This window comes from Anguilla anguilla, chromosome 1 (genome assembly GCF_013347855.1).
Source record: "Anguilla anguilla isolate fAngAng1 chromosome 1, fAngAng1.pri, whole genome shotgun sequence".
In the NCBI taxonomy this organism is placed as follows: Eukaryota; Metazoa; Chordata; class Actinopteri; order Anguilliformes; family Anguillidae; genus Anguilla; species Anguilla anguilla.
The window spans coordinates 25,644,922-25,665,540 of record NC_049201.1 but is presented as its reverse complement, the minus strand read 5'-3'; the positions used below and the strand labels follow the sequence as shown (position 1 = coordinate 25,665,540).

At 40.3% G+C, this 20,619-nt stretch overlaps 1 protein-coding gene across 3 annotated transcripts in view; it reads right to left on the bottom strand.

Annotated features, from left to right (window-relative positions):
- snap25b (synaptosome associated protein 25b) overlaps positions 1-20,619 on the bottom strand; it is a 43,558-nt gene that overhangs the window by 22,676 nt on the left and 263 nt on the right. The window contains exon 1 of one of the 3 annotated variants that reach the window (XM_035436013.1): positions 19,395-19,511. The exons of the other annotated variants lie outside the window; for them this stretch is intronic. The gene's annotated coding sequence lies outside the window, so the exon portion shown is untranslated. Of the gene's footprint in view, positions 1-19,394; positions 19,512-20,619 lie in introns of those variants that run through there. 3 annotated transcript variants of the gene reach the window in all.

The window sequence follows — 20,619 nt, the reverse complement described above, 5'->3', positions numbered from 1 at the left end:
CAAGAACATGAGGTAATTACGCAACCTTGCACAAAACGCCTGCTTGCCTATAGGTCCCAATCAAAGATTAAGGAAGCGGGCCTCCGCGGACTCGTTCATTCAGGTCCTGTTGTTAGGTGACTGCCTGTGTATACTGAGCCGGCTATAGGGTGCCCAAATGCTCTAAATGTTGGCCTCTGCTCAATACCCCTGATCCCAGTGGAGTTGGGGGGAGTAAGTGGGCAGAGAGGTCAAAGATAACAGATCGCTGCCTGAGATTTGATGTATTGTGGACACAGGGGAGAACCTGAGAGTGCTCTCTATGAATAATCCATTCGGCTCTTCCCTCCCCCAGCCACTCTTTCAGCAAACACAACAATGGACAAGGAATGAGAGCAGGAAAAACTGGTTCAGTTCATTAGATCAACCTGGTCCCATCCCTTGGTGTACCTATGGTTAGACCTCAACATACTAATGTGAAGTACATGACACTTGATTGTGTGTGTGTGTGTGTGTGTGTGTACTCATGCTCTGTGACTTTGTGTGTTTATCAATGATATAACTCCAGTGAGCACCACTGGGATCTTGTGCTACTTCGCTGGATCTATTTTTATGTCTCAGATCTTACATGCTGATGTTGAATTGAACTGAAGATGCGGTTTCTATTCTAAGGTTTCAGTGAGATGGTATTCTTATGTAAGTTTCTGATGGACAATATGAGCGAGAATGAGAAAGAGAGAGAGAGATAGAGAGCATTGCATCCCCCAACCCAGAGGTACTAATACACGTGTGTACCATGTTTGTTGTATTTGATGTGTGTGCATGTGTGTGTATTTAGACCCCTCCATTTAGTTCCCATCCAAATTTTCACCTTGCTCAGAAATGTAATGCCAACTCAATGCTCTGCCTAAGTTCTGTAACCTGTGAACGCAGAAGCAACATCATAATGTTCAACAGCAGAAAGCCTTAAATTCCCAAGCAGGTACAGTACGTAAGCTTAATTTTTCTCTTTTTCCAATGATCTTGAAGGCCAGAATGAGGAACACTAACACAAGGGTGGCCAATCCTGGTCCTACAGAGCCACGGGGCCTGATTGTTTTTGTTGTTACTTAGCACTTAACTGATAAATTCCTTAAACGTGGAATGCACCTCACCTGGTTTCTTGGGTCTAAATTGTGGCTGCTGATTTTAAGGTGAAAGCAAAACCCTGCGAACCGTGGCTCTTTGGAACTGGGGTTAGCCACTCCTGCTTTAGCACATCTCCCCTTTCTCCTCTTTTTATCTGCTCCCATCAGCTGTATTTGTGTGACTTTTCTTCTACCTGACTGAGTGGCTGTACAACACTGTGAATGGCCGATTCCTGAGGAAATAACTTTTCCTTTGGATGGGACCTGCTAATCCCTGTGGAGGGCACAAATCTGGATAATGACCTAAACATCCAGGCATAGTGGCCGTGGTCTAAGCCTGCTCAATAGTACCTCAGTCTAATCCTACTCAATTTTACCTCAGTAACTCAACAGTATCTCAGAAAGAGTTTCTGTTTGTTTGTGTCCCCTCACAAACATGGTGTCTCTTGGCTTCTTGGTGGATTCCACCAATATTTGTCCACATCTTTGACGAAAAAAATAAAGGTTAAAGGTTTTTCAAGGACTAATTTTGACTAAATCCAGGCCACCGTGTTGTCCTGGCACATTATCACTTCATATGTTTTTGGCTCTATACATTGTAGTACATAACTTGGATGAGGATCAGGCCAGTGAAGACTTTTATAGTGACTTCTACATTAGTCAAATCTTCTGAAATCAGATTATTCACCACAACCTTGATGTTGATAGAGGCTGCTTTGCTTTCAATCCAATTTCCACCCAAGAAACCAGATGAGGGCTGTCAATCACATTGTGTGATAATGGGACCATAAAATACACCCTCTTACTCTGAATGCCTGTAGATCATGGCAAGGGTTATTGGGGAAAGTCAGGTAGAGCAGAGTCTGCAAGCTCCTCATTTGTGCACCCGGTAGGCAGTCCATTAAACATGTAAAGAACTTGGTGTCAGTCCGGCTGCTTAATCATCTCCTTATATGTGATTGATTACGTAATACCTTGAGTTCCCTACTCACCTTCTTTTCCCACAGGTCCTTGTTTTAAAAGCGAATACTATCATTCTTTATTATTAATGTTCTTCATTATATTACCCTGTTAGACCCCCACCCTTGCCTACCATCAGCAGTTCCTCACGTAGAGACATCCTCCCTTAAGAAATCATTGTATTTCCTCCCTGCTATAGCGCCCCTACTGCCTGATATTTGCCAGCTCTCGGAGCTGATCAAATGTATAGAATGCATTGCTTACATTCTTGCTATACAACCAGTGAACAAAAAAAAAAAAAGGAAATTGAAAATTCACAAATCTACACAATAAATCGATATGTATGTATTATTGCATCTAACGATACCAAAGCCTGTCAACGAGAGATTATATTTGTGAGACGCAAATGGATTCATTTAGATAGTCCTGGTCAAAAGTAGCAGCACCTTGTAAAGCATTGAATTCTTGTTCATGTGCTTCTCTATTCACAAAATGTTCAGACCGGATTGGCTGGAGGTCCTTTCCCCTTAACGTATGTATGAGCATGATTTGTTTTGTTATTGTTTTCTCAAGAAGGCTGGTTGGTGAAAATGCTCCTGCTATGTTGTCCCTTATTTTGAACACATAAATTATTCACCAAATAAATGTTCCAGTTATTCATAAGGTTTTAAAAGAAAAGCTTGTAAATTTGGCAACTGGCTCAAGAATTGGCGAAAATCACATTTGTAGGTGTCATAATAATGGTACATTGGTGTGTTTGTTAAAAAAAATGTTGGCCAATATATTAGCAACAGTATGGAAATTAATTAATAATTGATTGTTAATATATAGTAAATATATAATACAGTATATAATAATTAATATACACTGCAGTTTTAGTATGGAAATGTATTAATAATTGATTGTTAATATATAGTAAATATATAATACAGTATATAATAATTAATTAATATACACTGCAGTTTTAGTTTGTTGAATTGTGAATAATTATTATTTACATAAGAAAGTGTTTTCCCCACCTGTGTTTTTCCACCAGCCCCACTTATTGCCAACTTTAGCCCTTGATTTTTAACTGGTGGTATAACGCAGAAGCACTGTATTATAATTTGTATTATTATATATTCATCATTATCAATTAGTTATCAATATCATTGATTATTATACTTATAAATGTTACAGCCAAAAACAACAAAATGGTTTTTATTTGATGTATAATTCAGTTATTATTGTTTAATTAAGCTTCCATTATTCAACCTTGTTCAGATATCTTAAATTGGACACCAAATCAGAATCAAAACAAGCTATAAAACACAAAATTATTTTGCCACCCATAGTTGCATGACCAGTTTGACACAATTAGTTTGAGCTTTGTTGTTTTTAACCTTCTTTTCTTGTGAAAATATTTAATTTATTATCCTCTTGGCTGATTTGATGCATTCACCACTGAAAATAATGTGTCCCATTCCTTTGAGAATGAATAGCATGCATTTAACTGCACACTTGATTCCAGATACTATAAGCCATTGAAATAAATGACAAAATACATAATCAAAGACATAAAACACAGAACATAACATCAAATGTAGAAATTATAAAAAAAAGAATTATTAAAAACAATTATTGTGCCTCTTCTTTCACATTCACATAAATAGTCAAGAGTGGAGGTATGGGGAGAAGACTTTGCATTATATATGGTTCACTGGAAGATGAGAGGGAAAATCAGGAGCATCTGGCGACACAGAGTACAACTCCATCTGGATGGTAGGGAAATGCGCAAGGGCTCTGGCCTCAGGCAGAGAAGGAATGCTATGCTTTCAAATCCCGACATCTTCTCCCAAGCGTCAAATTCAGCAGAAAAGAAAGTTAAGACACAATTTAAAAATAAAACAGAAAAAGAAAATTCAGCCCACTTGCTAACTGCCAACGACAACCTGGCCATGTTTACAGCCAAGTTTGGCGTTCAGAGACGCGAAGAAGCTCCAAGGGAGGCAAGAAGATGCCATCTGTGCGGAGGTATCGCGGCTGAGAGCCAAACTCGCGGCTTCGCTTTGATTTGCTTGCAAGCGCTCAACACTACAGCTACACACACAAGATGGATGAACAGGTAAGCCCTTCCTGCACAAGGAGAGGCAGTGTGAACCTCTAGAACCGTGTAATCTGTGAAGAACTGCCTGCTCAACATCAATCATGAGCGACAGCGTTTCAGTGACATGAACACATGCATTCAAAATCATGTCATTACTCGAGTTAAAGGCAGTCTTGTGAAGTAAACGTGGAATGTCTGTTTCATTGGATGCATATTGCTGTGTACAAATAAAATGTGAGGAAATAGGCTTCGGAACTCAGATTCAGGAATGTGCTTGATTGGATGAGCTGGCACAACCACAATAATCCATGTCAGGAAACATCAATCCTCAATATAGCGCATTAATTGCTATTTATATTTACTACTTACATGGTGGATGGATTATTCCATTTTTAATTTTTGAGACACATGCATTATTACATAATTACATTAGTTTAGCAGATGCTCTTATCCATGTATTAAAAATGCAGTCGATGCAGAAGAAGTTTATACTGCGAGTTATTGTAGCATAGCATTAGACTATAAACTGAATACGATCGTTTATTCTGCATGTGTTTGTTGATGATGGTCTTGTGCATCAGGGTACGGTTGCTATCAAGTTGCAAGAACAGTAATTTAGGTATGTAAAACTGACACATTATTTCCCTTTATGACAACTTTAAGATCCCAGAATGTTCTCAATACCACTGTAAGATCATAATTAGGAAGAATGTGAAGAGACAGGACAAGAAAGAAAACGAGAAGACAAAGAGAGAGAGAGAAAGACAGAAAGAGAGAGAGAGATTCAGAGCACTCTAGAAGTCCCTGTGTGCTTGGTTCAGTAAATTGATTCTGACCGATATAACAAAAATGCCACTTGAGTTGGAATGACACAAGTCTAATTAAAGTGGTTTATACTCACAAATAATAAAAATAGCCTTTCCAGTGGGTGGGCGAGTAAGAAGGATAAAGTCAGACAAATATTTCTCTCTAACCTGCATTTCCAAATGTCAGCTGATTAAAATGTATTTGCTAAGATCAACTTCTGTTTATATTACAGATGCTGATGCATCATATTTGCTATACTCTGTACCCTCCCTCTGAATGATGGCTGACGTTGCAATGATGGGCAGCCATTTTAAAGGGTCATGGCATATGAAGCTGTCGAGGCTTGATGCCAGTGGTGGTCAGGATTGACCAGTCAGTGTAGCAAGGTAAATGCATGTAGATGGAAGATAATGGAACTCATCTTATTAATAGTTTCTGCATAGAATCCTAAACATTTGTAAGTCTTTAAGCCAGTTGGATCTGGACAAGTATCATTCAAACTCAGATTGGAAAATAAACATCAAAAAAATACATTCAGGACATGAAACAGGCATTTGCTTCAGCGACGAGATTTAATATGTCCGTCCTTGGCTATGCTGAAATGCTTGTTTGTGTTAAATTTCAGCGAGTGGACTTGATGTACTGGAGCCTCGAGGGTGTCTCCGACCATATGAAGCAAGTGGGCGGGGATTCAGTGGCTCTTTGCTGCCACCTTGGCCTGAGGCTGCATAAGCGAAAAGAGCGCGCAGCAAGCATTCTGGGATGCCGTTGTTCAGTCCCGCCAGGATGGTTCCCTGACACTCAGTCCAAAGGCAAGTCAGATATGGAACAAATAAAATTCCAGAAGACAATGATATCGGATGAAGCACAGCTTGTAAAATCTCCAAAAAAAGGATACTCGAGGAGGCTTATGGTGGAAAGCACAAGCCAGGCAAGTGGGAAGCAGAATGAGATAAGGTTTTATTTCTCTCTTTTCAAATTTTCCATTTTCCAGAGAAAATTTTCATTTGCAGATTTTTGAGCCATTTACCAGCTGGCGAGACGATGCTGAATGGAGATGTCTGTTTGGAGCGTATGGTGTAATCACTGACGGGGAAAGGTAGCACATTCACAGCTTGGTATGCCAGGTTGACAGATCTGAGTTGAATATGGACAGCCTCCGAAATCCAGCGCAGGGTGTTCAATAGCGGCGTGCGTGTACTTCGGCAGGTTGAAGACCAAGACGGCGGCAGCATTCTTGACCAGCTGCAGTGGCTCGATAGCAAAGGATGGTAGGCCCGTCAGCAAAATGTCTTGAAACGATAATGTTAAAACAATAATTTATTTGGTAGGGAGCTCTTCTGTTATGCAAGTCTCCTTGGGTTCCTCTGCCAACTAAACTGAATTAACATTCATCTCTTCTTAGGAAATGCATTTAAAAAAGGTCTGAATTTCTTGAATGCAAATTCCCATCTTCTGCATATTTGTTTTCATAAAGGCTAGTAAAACCTAGCAGCTTGCCTGTTTTCATGCACAAGTTTTCAAGCTCTCAGCAAAAATACTGTTCTGGAAAAAAAATAATAGAGGCTTGGAGAACCTGAATCAGCCACCAAATATTTTTGTTTTTCTCATTTGCTCCACCAAATGTCACAGCTGCACTGTGCCACCGAGTCTCATTCACGTCTACACGCTAAGACCTCACATGGCGGTAGGTTCGAGGCCTCAAGAAATGAATAACGAATAGACTAAAAATCCTCATTGGTTCCTCTCCATTGAGTATGACATCCGGCTGATAACACACACACACACACACACACCGTTCCTCCTCCCTCCCTCCTTCCCTCCCGCACGGCGCTACAGTCATCCGATTTGATTTGGCCGGCGGCGCTCTGCTGCGGACTGGTCCAGCCGAACCGCGGCACAGCTTAAACCCTCAGCTGAAAGAGGATTTAAGCAACACGGCCCTTCTCTGCTCCTCTTTACCTCTCTGCACGTATCCCACAGCGAGGCGCGCGGCAAATGTGCAGCAAACCTCAATCAGAAGGACCCGAATACCACACAGAGGGGAGATGACGCTTTTTGTGTACTGTAGCAAGCCTTCGTTTAGACATTGGCTGTGCTATGGTGTGTAAAATTTTACAGGGAAGCTACGTGACAGAGGGGGTAACTAAGGAGCTTGCGTGCCACTAGTCGCTCTAATACCTTTTCGTGAGAATTCTGAGCATTTGTTTGCTTGTTAACCACTCTCTAATGCCTCAAAAGAGACACATTTCTCCTTCAACCAGCACAATTCATACACAAGAAATGCCCGTGTCCAGCTGGCTTACGATGTCCTCTCTCAGCACTGAAAAAAGCACACACACCACAAACACACCTCATACCAGCAGGGTTTGTCTGTACCTAGTGAACAGAAACACATCGCAGTGTAAATGTGTGCTGTAAATGTCTCTGACTCTCTGACCTCATTACAAAGGTCACCCGGAAAGAGGCAAATGTAGGAGGATTCCAGAGCTACATTACCGAATTATCCTGTCCCCAATGGCAGCTGCCTCCACACTCTTACTCACAGGGCCTCGTCTTCACTGTCAGTTACATTTCATTAATATTCATAGCGCCATTAATCACGGTTCTCTTCTCCATTTTGAAAGAGTTTATTTTTTCACCATTTTTTCCCCATGCTTTTTGCCAAGATTTTTCCTTTCTACTTGCAATTTGGGACACCCAGTGGTACTTATAACCCAGTCTTGCTGCTGAAAGCCCTACTGTGGGTTTTAGGAGAGCACAGAGCACCAGTTTAGTTTGCACAGTCAGTGCTTTGGAGGAGTACTGTTCATGTTCAGCTTGTGCAGGCGGACTGAACAAACCCAACCTAGCAGAGGCAGGTGCTAGTGAGCCGCTAGACCTTACACTACCACCTGCCTCCCTGAGTGATGCTGTAAGCCAGTTATTCAAGGCTGACGGTTAACAGTTGTCTCTGGCATGGTTTAGACTGGACGCCAGACTTTGGGGTGCATCTAGAACCCGACAACAGGATGAGCTGCCCGGTAACCACAAGTATATAGAAAACACAAAGATTTCATTTTATTTAGTTTTTTTACTTCAGACAGACACCTGTGCATGGAAGGCCACCTACTCTTTCCCCTACTGCCTGGCCCAGTTCCCACCTCCTCCCTTGGTTTCCCCACTGTGGACCCTGCCCATTTCTGCCACCACCTGGCCCAATCTCTGCCCCCTCCCTTTGTAGAGGTAAGATCCGAGTGATCATACCAGCTCTCACTCAGTTCTTCACACAGAATCACACAAACACACACACACACACACACACACACAGATCCAAACATACACAGAGAATTGGAACTCATCTCAAACAAACCATCATAGTGTAGAAACCTGTCTGTTTATTATAAATTCCACCTTGGTGTAGAAGGGCAATTCCACTGGAGCTACACATGAATATTCAGTGCCAAATGTCTGTTTGCATTTAGGCTCAGCTATTGCTCACTGATGTGCCCTTGTTTTTCCACATACAGGCTACACAAATCACTATAAGCTTTGTGCTCACCCACAGTCTTCTAAAGTCAGACCAAGGCATCCTGCAGGGATCCGAAGAGGAATATGTGCCTTCTGTTTGTTCTTTTCGTGCTGTTCCCTCGGTTTAAATGAGGCCAAGCACACCGCCATTTACGGTATTCACCGTAAGATGGTCTTTCGAAGGGCACTCTGAGCATTGTAATCGATTTTGATTATGTTCATAACTCCGTATTACCATTTAAGGCTGCAATAACTATATGTAACCTATTTCTGAGAGGTTAGAAATGGATTTTAAAAATTAAGCAAGGGGCTAATGGACTTTACACCTGCAATCAGGTGCCGAGGGGATGGTTTTGACAGTTCCAAACCTCGTGAATAAAACATAATGAAATCATTGTGGAGGGCTGAGGGAAGGGGCTGCACATTAGGGAAAGCCTTCCTGTTGAGCCTTCATTATAAATGTACTTTTTGGTTCAGAAAAAATTATGTACAATGAATTTTCCATTACAGGATATGTAGGCTTAGAAACACTTTCAAAACAAAGAAACAAATCCACACCTGCCCCCACATACTGGGGAATTCTGTGCTCCCAAGGGATAGAACTACCCCGCATTGAGAACAATTGGCAGGCGAAGTTAGCTTGAAGATTTATTTTATTCAAAAATTTAGATTTTTAATTCACCATTGATGTTTATATTATATGTAAATTCTTAAAGGGGGGCAAAACATCCTGCATGTGGTTTTCAAGTGTGGTATTTTTAAGTTCTTTCAAAGTCAACATTGCATATCAAGGAAAAATCCTTGGACCTGGTTGCTGTGATGATATTAGTTGACATATTTGGGTTGAGGTACTGCTTTCAACACACAACACGTCTCTCTATGGGGCACAAAAACAGGATTGCAGGGTTTTGACAAAGGTCGCTTGGTTTTGTGTCAGATAATTCGGTTTTGGAATATGTCATGTTGTGTTCTATTGTTTAATGTGGAACCCAGAAAGAGGAGCTAACTGCTTGTGCAACAGCAAATGGTAATCAAAATAAATAAATAAATAAATAAATAAATACACAAATACATCTGGAATATCAAGAAAACAAATATACCAAACCACATCTCACATGCACCAATATGTTTATAATAATTTTCAGGATAAAAGGTGCAATAGCTACATTTATTGTGAATGTGTGGATTGCATTGATCGCGCTCGCAGGACATTTCGGTGGTTTCGTCGGTTTGTCAGAAAGAGCCCCGTACTTGAGTCCTATCCTGGTGGTAGGATAAAAATAATCGAGCAATATGATAGAAAATCCACAAAGGCCAATGAGCCAAAGTACCAGTAGATGGGTCTTCTTTCAATAAACATTTGGCCTTAGTGTCGACTTGTAAAAACGTGCAAGGGGTACTTTTTTCTTCACAAACAACATTTAGCGAATTGATTTTATATTTTGAGCATCAATATTGCATATACACATGTAGAGCACCAATCACAATCTAAATAGAATGTGCAATAATAACCATTTTTAAATGAACAATACATAATTAACATTTAACAACATATCAATGTAATCAATGCTTGATTGATGTAATCAATACCCCAATTTAATAATGTGATGTAAGTCAGTCATACAGTTAAAGTACTCATTCAATGGCATGACATCCATACCAAGAGGAACCCAAGCAGAAGGGTTGATCTCTGGCAATTCAATGCTACGGATGTAATGACCTTTGAGAACATTGGAGCCAAAATTTTGAAAACAGAATATTTGTGACAACAATAGCCAACATCTTTGCAGTATAATTAAAAACTTTAGCCCTTTAGGTAGCATTAAAATCTTTTGACTATCTTTTCATATGAGTCTAACTGAGAATAAAGCTCATATAACATTCACTTAATGAAACATTTTTATATGTATTTGAAATAACATGTATAACAAAATAGAATAATATATTTGTCAAGCAGAGACCTGGGTTCAAACAGTTTAATTCAACTATATTTAGTTGACTCAAAATGAGATGCAAGTGTTGGATTTTTTTCCCATTTTCAGCATAGTTAGGAAAATTAAATTTGTTAAAAAAAATAAAATAATAATAATAATAATAATAATAATAATAAATATTGATTATTATGTACAAACTATTTTTTTAGACAGAAGCAAACAATTGTGGGGCATCTGTTGCTCTGTAATCACAGAGAGAGGGGGAAAGTGAAAATGAGCGATCCTTTGCAATGCACTCATTGACAGGAGTAACAGATGGGCACACAGTAAAAGAAGGGTCAGATAGATTCCAGTGGACAGTGCATCAGGCCCTAGACAGGAGACCAGAAAGTGCCAAATTCACCCAACATGCGATGTGCAGACTCAGCACTTGTGAGGGAGGGCCTCCATTTTCCATGAGACCAAAACAATGAGAGAGAAGTGGCTGCCACCAGCAAGGCAGCCATTTTGAGGTTTTTACATTAGAGCCCTTGCATTAGGAAGCGGAACTCCCATTTTGTAGCCAAATGCAATTTTTGAACCACAGAGGACTGGTGCAGTTTTATAATCTGGTTATACTGATTCACTACTTACGACATTGCTCTACCCCACTCCCACCATCCACCCCTCCCCCACCCTGGGGACCCCCGATGCGATCGAACTCGTACTTGAATTCTTGTGCTTTTTCCTGGGACAAGGAGGAGGCATCAAGGCTGTCTGGCCCCAGAGACACAGAGGAAAAACTCCAGAGAGATGCTTAACTTTATAACTGTATGGGGGAGTTTGAATATCACTGTAGGGGGGATCTCACACATGCAAAACACATACACACGCACAGACCCAGAATAACATACTGGTGATCAGCCGCCTGTGGACCATTATAAGCAGCTCTTAATATGGTATATTCCAGTGAAAAACTTCTATCATTCATTTGCGAGCCTAAAGCTTGACAACTCACTGATCTATAATCGGCACGGCCAAATGCTCGCCGCTGATATATTTTTTTCAGTCCGTCTTATGGTCTGTTTATCCAGAGCTTTACCCCTGCTGCACATGCCAGCTGAATTGAGGTCAGCGCATCATTGAAACGACACATTTCCTGCACTCCTGAGGCCCAGAAATATGCACAGTGCAGTGTGCAAAATCTGCAAAGGCACGGTGTTCCTTACGCACTATTTACTGCAAACACGCATAGCATTCCTGTTCATGCTCTCCACACCTTGCCGTATGCGTGGGTATGTTTGTATGTGCCTTTGGGAACTAAGTCTACTATTTTTAGCTTCCTGCAATATCCTTGAAAAACCTCAGATTGATGAATACATAGATTTTCAAGTGTCATTTAAAGACTTTTACATGGATACAGTCAGCAACTGGCAATGCAAGTCAAATTTCACTTCCAATAATCAATAAAAACAATGAACATAAGAATTTATTTGTCATTTAAATTTGAGGAAGATTGTTGATGGATTCTAAGCATCTTCCCATATAACACATTTTGGTTCCCAAGTTATGATTTTCAGAACATTTTGGAAAGATCCCAGCACATGTTTCCTGCATTCATTTCTTTAATATTGTCTTTTTGTCACAAGGAAAAATGTTTCAAATTCATTGTTCAAGTTTGTAGTTAAAAATAAGAATTTGAGTTGCACTTATGGATGGTAATTCATGTTAAAGGCATACTATGCAGGATGTTTTGCATAGAAACTGGCAACATCCCCTGATGTGCTGAAAAAAATGCTTCATTGGACACACCTAAAATGTTTATTTCAGTTAGTTATATCTCTATTTTTAGGTTTTCTCAATTGAAAAATTCAAATGAACCTAAAATGTTCTATTGAGAAAGCCTAAAACTATAGGTGTAACAAAATGAAGAAAACTTTAGGTTTACCCAATGAAGCATTTTTTTCCCACTCATCAGGGGATGTTGCCAGTAAGCTTCTATGCAACACTAAAACATTTTTCTGTGACAGATTTCCTTTGGACCCATAAATAAGCGCTAAGATTGTTTGGGAAACATCCATTTACTTCAGCTGTATTGTCAAGAAAATAGATAAATATGTCTATATTGTATATATCATAGACAACTACTCCTTTTCCTGTCTCCATCCATTTTTATTGGTTTGTGATGACAGAAGTCACATTTACTGTGCCTCAACCCAGATTACCTCTAGTGGCCTAGAGTAAGTGTTCAATGCTCCAAATGGTACAGTCCACTACGCACTCGAAAGGGAGGAGACATACAGACAATAAGCAGATATAGTACGGGCTTACTAACAGCAAGCTTATAGCCTTTCATGGGCCATAAGCACCTGAGCACCTGCCATGCGACGGCAGCCTGTTTTTAGATTCAAATACAAGGGCCGACATTCAAACTCAAAGGAGGATTAGAAAACCCACAGTATTCGTTTAATTAACAAATCTGAAATTAAGGTGTGCCTGCAGGCTCAGTGAAATAACTCTCCTATAAAAAATGAAGCAGGGACATCCTCAATTTCATTGAGAGAAGGAGCGGACATTGAGGATAATCCTGAGACTGGGTCCCCCTTTTAAACGAGGAACTCAGAGATTTTGTGGACCCTCATAACGTCAGGTCCTCACCTTAACACTTTTTTCCATATGCTGTCAAACACATGCTGTCAAACATTCAGAGGAGTTTTGACAGGTTTCTGTACTTGACCGAAATGGTGAGGATGAGCAGGTGGGCCCAACACAAGTTTATAAAAAAAGAAAAAAAAATTAACAAATAAATGTAGGAAAAAATGCCAGAAGCTTGTCTAGCTACTATATATCTGAAGGTCTGTTCAAACAAAGACAAAGGAAAGCCATTAGGAACTTGGCTCTGAACGAAAGGTCTCATCTTTTACGAGCAAAGACAAGGGAGCGAAGAAGAAAAAACGGAATGCAGGCTTAGCTGGTGCAAGATACGTATCTCTCTCACACAAGGCTCTAAGTCGGTGCCGCATAAACAGGTCAGGTGATCAGCAGTTTGAGAAGGACGGAGCTGCACAGCAGGAGCGTCTGTTTGGTCATCATCGCACCGTGGCAACTGTCCACAGTGAGGGTTTATCTCAGCTGGTATCAACCTCACATTAAAATAGCACAAAATGAACCCCATTACATTAATCCCAAAGTATTACAGCACAATGTTAACCTCAGCATTAACCCCACATTAATGTAGCACAATATCAACCCCAACATTAGCCCACGTTAACTCTGTACAATATTAGCACTGGCATTATCCGCACTCTAAAGCAGCACTATAACAGCCATCGATGGCTGCGAAGCTGGAGTGGTGGAATACGGTCTTCAAATGATTGGGCTTGGATAACTTATTCAAACAATATGAATTCAGTGAGCAACATACTGCCATTTGACATCACAAAAAATACATTAGTCAAACACAGACTTTATAAATATACATTTGAAAATAATTCCTTTATTCAAAAACATTCGTCTTTAACTTAAAATTGAATGCATGAATGCAAGTGAAATTTGTGAAGAAAAGAATAAAAATTACACAGTGAGTTCAGAACAAATGTTGACTGAATTCAGGTATTTGTAATAATATACCTTCGTAAAACCTTCATGGAATATTTCCTCTACATTAGATGAAAGATAAGTGCATTACTCAGGCATGCCAAATTGGATTATGCACAGGGCATTTTCTTGACTCTCCTCCCTTATTTGAACTTTAATTGCATCCATGTGAAATGTCTCTATCCCATTCCTGTGTCTCAAGTTGTGCTTTGCCTGCACACTACAGCCAGCCTGAACCCCTCCATTTTGCTCAGTGCCCAGCAAACTGGGCATATTTGCATATCAATTAAACTCACTTTTAAGGCACCATTTTCTGAATATGGTACAAAAATAATAGAATAATGCAAAGTCTGTTTCAATAAAATGTTGTGTTTGTCTAGTCTGGCAAGACGGTTTAAAAAGGCCCACAACATTGTTTTAATTAACGAATCTGAAGTGAAGATGTGCCTGCAGGTTTAAGGGTGAGAAAACCGAAGATAATTTTGTTTGGTTGCAGCTAAGTGATCCAACACTCCCATGAAAAAATGAAGTAGGGACTCAGCATGTGTGTGTATATCATTATCAAGTTACTGCCTGTCCCTGTGTAAAATTGGGAGGATGACACATGTTCTCTCTCTCTCTCTCTCTCTCTCTCTCTTTCTTTCACTCTCTCACACACACACACACACAAACACACATTAATTAAAATATTTACATAAATACAGTATATGATGATGTTAAACATGAAAGTCAGGGCTCAATATTAAGCTATTTTAGGGCAAATAGGAAAGAAATATACTTATCCAAACTAAATTTGTACCTGTCCTAAGTGTACCTCTGGAATGACAGGCATTTCAAAAATTCTAATCTTCTGTAGTAACATTTAACATATTATTTATTATCTGATACCATCAGATTTTAGGAAAAAAATTATTTGATTAAGCATTTAATCTCATAATTAATTTAGATTACACTTGATATTTTGGAATCTATTCTACTTCAAGCAATAAAAGCATTTAGGTCTATGTAAACTGTAGCTACAAAGCTCGCCATAAAAGTGTCTACTGCCACAGATTGATGGTGACACCCCAAACTGTTAATTTCAACATAGCTACTTGCTTCGCTGCTTGCTTACACTCTCCATAATGATGGGGAAGGTGGCATTTTCATTCATTTTATTTTGTGTACATCATGAGAGGGAGAACCGATAAAGAAGTGTTCAGGAAACCCAAAGCAATCATCTTTCACTGTGCAGGATTACCACATTAAAGCCAGAGGGTCCCATTCGGGGGCGGGGATTAAGGGCCTGTGCTCCGGTAATCTTGTCGGAGTGAGGGTTTTTTTTTCTTTCCCCCTTCCATTACCAGCCATGGCACTGTTCACTTGCGTAACCCGCTCTCTAGACGAGACCGCTGCGATATAAAAGGGTGTGGACCCCACACCCCCCCCACTCCTGACAGCTGTTCCGTCCCGTCTTCGTGTATAGGACTGGATGCTCGTTTTTTGACCTCAGGAATAATCATGCTTGGAAGTATTGCTCTGCAACTTCGACCAAATCAAGACATAATAATTTGAGTGTATTTACATCCATATTAGGTTATGTGTGTAGGAAGTACAGCCCATTTTATACATAGTCCCCCAATTTTAGGGGACCAAAAATAATTCGACAAATTGGCATAATCTGAATCTGAAATAAAGTCATCATGTTTAGAACTTCGTAGCAAATCCTTTGCATTTCATAACTGCCTTAAGTCTGTGATCAATTACCACCAATATATCACCAGACGTTAGGTATCTTCCCTAGTGAGGCCATCTTCAATTACTGAGTGGCTCTGGGGCATTTTGTTTTAGTTCTGTCTTCAGCAAGTAAATCCCATGTTCAATTAGATTCAGGATTGACTTGGTCAGTCCAGAACATTCCATTGTTTGCCTTTGAGAGACTCCTTGGTTGCTTTAGCAGTGTGCTTGGAGTCACTGTCCTGCTGTGAGAATAAGCACCATCCAATGAGTTTAGAGATATTTTGGTGGATCTGAGCAGATAAGGTGCTTCTATACACTTCAGAATTCATCCTGCTGCTGCTGTCAGCATTCACAATGAAGACAAGTGAGCCAGTTCATGGCCAAGCCTGCACCATGTTTTACTGATGACGGGATAGAGGGTGGTTGCTCTTTGGATCCTGAGCAGTTCCTTTATTTCTCCACACTTTCCTCTTTCCAACATTGCTATAGTCTAATACTTGTCTCATCTGTCAATAAGACTTTGTTCCAGAACAGTTTTTTGATGGGCTTTTTTGCAAACTCTGGCCATTCCGTTTTTGCGGCTTACCAGTGGTTTGCATCCCACAAATCCGGTGAAGCCTCTGAGGTTATGCTGGTGTAGTCTGAGCCTACATCATGGACAATGTTCTTGATCTGTCCAACAGTGAAAGAGGGATTTTTCATCACAACTAAAATTGTTCTTTAATCAGTGGTCTTCCATGGTCTACCAGGTCTTTTGTTGTTGCTGAGCTCACCTGTGCCTTCTTGCATCCCAACAATGCACCAAACTGTTTACTTTGACATGCTCAATGTTTTGGCCATGTCTCTGATTGGTTTGTTCTGGTTTTTCGGCCTCATGATGGACTGCTTTATTAGCACTGACACATATCTGGTCTTCTATTTATTTTTATATATCTGAATGAACAGCTGAATTAGATTGTAGAATAAATTGGATTGGATATTGTTACTATCAGGGATTCTACTGACCTTCCCATTTTAATTTTATGGCCAACCTATGACTTTTTAACAAGTAATATAATTTGTAAGAATCAGTATGGACTAGACCAGCATGTTGACAGAAGAACTACCTTCTGACAAACTTACAGTTACTCAGCTACAGTTTGCAAGTTTTCATTGTGCTCTGAATTTTCATTGGATTGGTTTTTCATGAACAGACCATGAAGGCACACGTTGACACATGTATTTGGTTTAATATTTAATCAAATAAATAAAGTATCATGTAGTGAATCGTCAGCTTTTCAACTCACCTCTCACTCACTGAGTCACTCACTCACTCACAAAAGCTTAATGCTGCAGTGCCACTGGGAAAAACAGACTGAATGGAGATGGGAACCATGAGTAAATAACACACCATTGGTAAATAAACGATTTCATTTCACCAACTGAACAAGCCCATAAATACTAGTTTATGACTTTTTCAAACGCCATGTGAATATGAGGTGGCCACTCGTTCAGGGAGACCTCAAAACAGAGGCCTTTCTCAAAGAGGGGCTGACTGGCACGACAGAGCAACGCTGCTGTTTCACCTTCTAGTCCACTTTGCCTCTTACCTCCTCCTCATCTTTATAAATCATTTTAAATGCGGCGATATCAATACATAGGTTGTCAGGAGGGCTGGCGAGTGGAGGAAATGGAGATGAAAAATGCGCCACATTCATGGCCATAAAGAATGCGCAAGATTGGGAGGAGGACTGAATTTTATTTTTTAATCCTCCATATAAGGGAAGACGTGCTAGGACGCGCGTGCCTTTCCCGGTGACCGCCTGTTTGCATCTATAATGGCATTTGCCGCTGCCGCTGCCGTTACTTCACTTGGAACGGTCGCTGTTTTCCAATCAAAGGGGTCCACGGAACGAGACGACTCCTCCTGGAGCGTAACAGCTGGGGTGTTATGGTGACATATGGGCCACACGTGTGTTGAGTGCAGCCACATTCCCACACTGGCTTAGCTCTTACCTCTCAGTTGCTGCAGCGCAATTAAGCCCTCCGATGAATACCTAGGCTTGACGTACAGTTAAAATTTCAATTCAATATAAAATATTAAAGCCATAAATAAAGTAGACCGTTCAAAAGAAACTGCTCACAATTAAATTCCCATTGGCTGCAGTGTGTGCCATTATGTACAAGTGTTATATTGGTGGATATGTATTAAATGAATACTTAATATGACTCGCCAATCATCAGCCAGACCATTGCAGCCACCGATTTCCCGGCACCCGCGCATGGAACCGTAAGAGACTCCGCCATCTTTTTTAGTCACTGATGTTAATGGGTGACTTTAGCGTCATTATTTAAAATGAATCAGTTGATTCAGTTTTAGGTGTGTAGATAGAGATACTGGTGGTCACATTTATAAGTTGTCAAGTACATCGCTGTCCTATGCGTTATAATACACGAGATATAGGTCATGTTGTTTAATTGTCAAACAAAAGGGTAATCTGTAAGAATGTAGTGCTAACTTTAGTGGACAGCAAAAATGGGACAACGAGAAGTACGTGTGATGAGCAGCATTAGCACTCGTCCTTTTATATTTTAAAAACAAATTCAGTTTGTGTGGAAAAATCGGTTGAAGACTCTTCATGGAAAACCGCATTTTGGTAAAAGAATACTGTAAAGCAATCACGCAGAAAACAATGCATTTGGATATAACACATTGAACAATCGATAGACAGACGATCATAATGAAACAAAGGCAATGCGTCAAGATCACAGCATAACTCGGGGGACATCCAGAAACATTGTCACCACAATCAACCCGATGTAAGCCGCATTAAGCGAGCAGGAGCAGGGAGCGTGCCAAGTGCCAACACATTGCTTGCAGAAACGCAGGCTGCAGTAAACAAGCAAACCTTAAGCAAAGACAGAAGCTCACATATTTGATCAAACATGCCAGCCAAAACAGCATGACATTGATATATATCACTCGTGTCATTAATGAATACCAACAAATACGAAATGAAAACCGGCGTAATCTCGTTTTTCTTTTCGGATTAAAAAATTGTGGGCAATTGCCTAGTGGGAGAACACGGTATATAACATGCCCTCCAAATGCGCAACATGCGGCGCAGTCGCGCTTCAAGAATTCCCATTTCTGGCTTCCTTTCAAACCGATTTCGACGTTCTACAATGTATTTCTTACATCTTATATTAACCGAGCGCGTCTCTGCTTTGCTAGTTAATAAGCTGCATAGTATAGTCCCGTTTAGAGGGACATACTGTACATGCAACGCTACAGGAAGCCAATACAGATAAACAATATTCGACGACCAGCACGTTGTCTATTACAAAAGACACAATTGTTTTAATTTCATCATGGTGTAAACAATCTGGTATACTTTATATGTGCGTGAACTGATGCCTATCATTCGTTAAATACTTAAGTAAATAACAATACTGAGGTTCAAAAATCTATCTTGGTGCGATATATAGGCTACCAGTAGCCTACGTGACCTCAATAACAGGCAGGCATCACAACCCAAATGTCTGGACATAATACATATCTCAATAAATATTATATTACCCTAATAGTTCGTGTCAGATTTACACAGAATATTATCGCCAATGGATACATTAATTTGCATGCGAATCTATGGACTAATTCAAGGTGATTATGAAGAAATATGTGTAAATATTTATGCAAAAAAACTGATACGTTACATTTACACGTTTATCCCCAGCTGCCGTCGAAAATGATGCTATGTCAAGTGTTTCTTAAATCGGAGGATTAGACTGTCCAATGTGGGTGTTGGGGGGTTGCGGGGTTCCCTTAGGCATGTGACGTGCGGGGTCGGTGTACAGTTTTCAGTGGATTGCTGACACGATTCAGTCGTGAGAGAAAAAAAAAATAATTAAAAAGCGAACGCTATATTTCAGTTACCCTGCATGAATCACAACCGCCCACTGCCTCCCCCTCCCCCTTTCGCCCCCACCCCCACACATTTTACCCTTGCCTCCGCCCTAACTTTCCACCAGGAAGCCTTAAACCGTCATATTCACAACAAAACTGCCATTTTTTATTTTAAAAATGCAACTAAAGGGAACGGACGTCTAATGAAACATTTGATATGTCTGACAGAAACATCTCACCATCAACACCATTTCCCCTGATCAGAGCTATACTGACTGTGTCGCAGTTTATTTGCAGGGACATCCCAGTAATCGATAATTAGCCCACGGACCAAATCTCGCACTGCTCCTCCTCCTGCGTTATCCTCTCCAAGAGTCAGCAATATCCCATTCATTCCGCATAACGCTTGCAAGCAATAATTAACCGCAAGGCCAGATATATTGATCGTCCGTTGGTCTTCAGATACAATATGGGAATCATATTGGCTGTTTCATTCTTCTGCTGCGGCGGGAATGGCGGAGCAAAACATTATCTATCTGTCAGCAACCGTCTGCATCAGTCAGGCGAGTAGACATGCGCAAAATCCCCGAAATCCTTTTAAAAGATCCACGCGTTCGGTTGCAAACAGGACGGTAACAAAACGTAAAGCCATGTTTGAACCGACATTAAACCCGCTTAGGTGAACGATTGTATGTGTTTCTTTTTTTCTATTTAGAGTCTCCCCTTTCGCGCGCTAGCTTCTTAGTTAAGCGTTCTCCAAGGTGCTGAAACAAATCGCCCACACCCAGCGCGTTAGCACACTGCGTCTCCAACCCATATCGGCTGTTTTAAAGGTATATTCTTTCTAGCTATTAACATATAAACCATTGCACATTGATCAAATGACGCAAAAACGAACACAGCTTTATATTATTTTATAGCAATATTATACAAAAGCAACCAAAACAAAATTGCATTTTTAAGCAGCGGTCGCCTTTCAGAACCAAGAGATTGAGCGGTGTAAAGGACAAATCTGAATGTTCCTGAAAAACGAAT